Here is a 3,898-nt window from a genome sequence, read left to right as displayed (position 1 = left end):
AATGAAAGAGGTGCTTGGTGCTTTTGGAGCTCAGGCTTTGTGTCCCAGCTGGAGAGAAGGAAACGTCAGCTTTGGGGGGAGATCTGAGAGATGTCCATCACCTGGTTTTTAACAGTTTTTAACTCGGGTATTTTAACAGGGGCTCAGCTCCATGGGGACAGCTCGTCCCACACACCGGCCTTTGGGTCCTATCAGTGCTGGGTGCCCACTGCAGAGCAGCCCCGGAGGTGGCAGAGCTACCAGCACTGCCCTGCCTGCTGCTCCCATCCCGTCCCAACAGTGTCCCCTTCAGGTTGCTGGGAGGCAGCCCGGGAAGTGGGGAACCCCAGAAGCCACCCCTGTAGCCAACCAAGGGCAAGGAAAGCTCAAATATATGATCACAAAAATAGAGATCTTCACGTGGGATGCCACAAATCCCAGTGCCCATGGGGCAGACTGAGCAAAGGAGGCTGGAGGAGCCTGAACTGGCACACACAGCACAGGACCTCCACCTGCAAGCAGAGATTCATTAATTAAGTGCCATCCTTCACCCTTCCCCGCTCATTTAAACCACACCTGAAGTCCAGTGGCAGCATGGCAGCTCAGGTGCAGAGCTCTCCCAGCACAGGCAGTGAGCAGGGCACCGGGCTCCTCTCCACCACAGCCTCCTTTCTTCTCTCAGCCAAACAGCAGGGAGTTTTCTGAGAAACTGCCCACAGGGAGCCATCGCTTTTTCCAGTCATTAACCTTACACATCCCTCCCATTATCAGAATACTCTGGATGCCTAAGTTGCTGCAGTGAGCTAATCCTTCCAGGTGACTCCGGGAGGCTTTAAATGGGGCTACTGCACAGCGAGGGGATCTGAACTGCTGGAGCTGAAAGCACTCTGACTCCAGCACACCCGGCCTCCAACTGGGCCACAGGCATCAGACTGTCACCGTGTGAGTGCTGAGTGGCAGTGGGGATGCGGGGCCTCTGGAGCTCCAGTTTCTGACCCACGGGGTCCGTAAGGAAAGAAAGCAGCACAACCACGCTGCAGATTTTGGAGCATCCAAATGTAGGAGCAGGTCCTCACCGCCTGCCCATGTCCTGGCACACGAACAGCAACGCAGTGCTCGGGGCAGGGGGGGAGTCAGCATCCCTGGAGGTGTTCCAGAGCAGGGGGAGATGTGGTCAGTGGGCACTGTGGGATGGGTTGAGGTTGGGCTTGGGGATCCTGGAGGTCTTTTCCAACCTTAATGATTCTGTGATTCTGTTCTATGGTTCCACAGTTCTAAGCTCTGCAAAGACAGCCCTGTACAATGCACTCTGACCAGCAGCTTTACCTCGGGTACTGGGGGAGGGGAACACTGAGCATGATGGAGGGGAGAATTTACATCCACCTGCATGATGGACCACGTCAGCCACACAGGCAAAGCTCCATATACAATTAGAAGTACAAAATAGCAACAACGAAAGTCAAATCCACATGGTGATTCACTGAATAATAGCACACACCACACACATCTAGGAACAACAACAAAAAAAAACCATTCTGAAACACTGGCACGTCACAAAGGATGCAGTGTTCCAACACTCCGGACAACAACGCAGTTTTAAGTGGTGGCAACGCCTCACTCTGAGCTTAGAGAGGCTCAGAACACCAACACAGACTTGCTTCTGCCCTCCCCACGTGCTGCAGGGTCCAATTTGTGATTTCAGGACCCATCTGGCACTGAGAAAACGCAAAAGGAGAAGTGCTCAGGAGCCATCGTTTCACTCGTGCACTGTTTGTGCTTAGGGATCCCTCTAGGTTTTGATTAAGGAATGATGCCATTCCACAGCTCCCCAGGAAGGGTTTAATGTTGTTTTCTTTTTGCCCCAGCTATCTCTTAATGAATGTGGGGTGCCTGAAGTCTTAGTCCCACTCTGAAAAATGCCTGCAAGCTCAGCTCCAGCTGCACTGTGTACAGCGTGCTGACACCTCATGGCCAAGAAAGTAATTCAGATAAGGCCATTTCCCAGGATAGATGGACATAAATTCTCCATCTGCTATGAGGCAAGAAACGAGGTTCATTTGTCAAGAAGTTTGTAATGGAGGGATCTGAATATACCAAAGATAGGAAGGAAGAAGTCCAGGAATGCTTCAAATTCTTGAATTGCGAACACACGGGTGTATCAGGGCCCCTTATCCTCAGCTGTGGTGTTTGAGCTTCCTTGATGCCACAGCTCTAATGCACTCCTTCAGCAGCACGGCTCATGTACTGCACCACACGTGGCAGAGCTCTTTGTCTCAGTGAGCAGCTTTCCTTAGCAGGTGATATCTCATCGCTCCAGGGGCCGCTGGTTACCCAGCCCTGCCCTGTTCTGCAGGGCTCTCCCACGGGCAGATCACCTCCATCACAGAGCTCACGTGGGGCTGGTGCTGCCCATCCTCTCCCTTGGAGTCTCCAGAGAAATGTCCATTCTTATTTGGAAGAAGCTATGTTGTGAATTAAAGGCCCATCAGGCACAGAGCATTTTCTGATGTGCTCTCCCAGGACAGCACACATGCAGCGTGGAGTCTGGCTTTGAGTTTCCTACAGTTCAACCCTCCAAATCCTGAAGCAGAACCCCTGGGCATGAACCCACCTAGGTGGGAGATGAAGAGAAGTGCAGAAGAGGTGCACTCTGATCCCTTGGAAGCAAAGCTGCTGCGCAGCACAGCCAGGTGGACAGAGCCCTCGGATTCTGAACTTACAGCATGGACTCATCCGCAGCACAGGCAGTTATAAAACATACATGCATTAATGTAGAGGCTGAGAGCACGTTCATTCACTAAGGGACAAGGCCAGGAATTGCTCTCAACACAACAGACTGCCCCAAATCCCCATTCTCACAGCGTCCTGCCCCAGAACAACAAACCCTCTCAACATTTCTGCTGCCTCATTACTTCTGGGTCTCCTCTGGCTTCACCAAACCACACCTGAACCGGAGCTGGAGAACAAACACAGACACAAACACACAAGCAATCCTCAAAATTTGAGGATGGGAAGGAAGACCTGGGAGCTTCACACCCTGGGAGCAGGAGGAGAGATTCCCCCACAGAGCACACACTGCAAGCCAGGGTCCCACACCCAGTGGGATGAAACACAGCTCAAGGCTTCAACAGAAGTACTGAGAGCAGAATAACGTACAGAAAACACATGCACACATGTCAAAGAGATAGCAGTGAAGGATGAACACACTGAGACAGAAGGACAAACAGGGTTGGGGTTTCTTTTCCATTTTCTACATTTATTTTTATTAGACAGATGAACGCATGAAAGCGATGGCCAAGAAATAACACACTGCTCTGGTTTCTGATGGAAACAAACAACTTCTTGGCTGACAAAGTGAAGTGCAATTTGTACCACAGTCACGCTTTGTACCACACAACCTTCCTCTTTAGGGACTGAGCAGCAAAGGGACAGAGCAGTGACACAGTGTGTCACGCCAGCTCGTTCAGCCTGGAAGCAGAACAGGGTCTGCTTCTGCCTGCGAGCGTGGGACGGCTGATTCACAAGCACGGGGACTCCAGAGCAGGCAGCACTAACCCTTGCCCGTGGGACGACAAGGGGAAGCTGAGACATTAAAAAAAAGAAAATAAAATCAGAGAAAGGAATGGATAGAGATCACATAAAAAGCAGAGCTACAGACAAAACAGAAGTAGAATCAGAGGGACTGACTGGAACACACAGATTTGTTATTTATTATTTATATCCTGACTTGATCTTCCACATGTTACTACTACTGGCAATCCCAACATGTTCAGTGCTCCACGTTACGCAAACTCTAAAAGGGAGTGTAGAGCTCCTCACATCCGAGCAGCTTTAAACCAACCCTGCCAAGCTTTTCAGTACCCATCAGTGCTCTCTTGTCAAGGCAAGCTTGGTGCTCAGTACCTCATGTAAATAAACA

This window comes from Cyrtonyx montezumae, unplaced genomic scaffold, assembly GCF_038088225.1.
Source record: "Cyrtonyx montezumae isolate F1298 unplaced genomic scaffold, pur_monq_1.0 scaffold_19, whole genome shotgun sequence".
NCBI lineage: Eukaryota > Metazoa > Chordata > Aves > Galliformes > Odontophoridae > Cyrtonyx > Cyrtonyx montezumae.
This window is presented reverse-complemented; position numbering follows the sequence as displayed.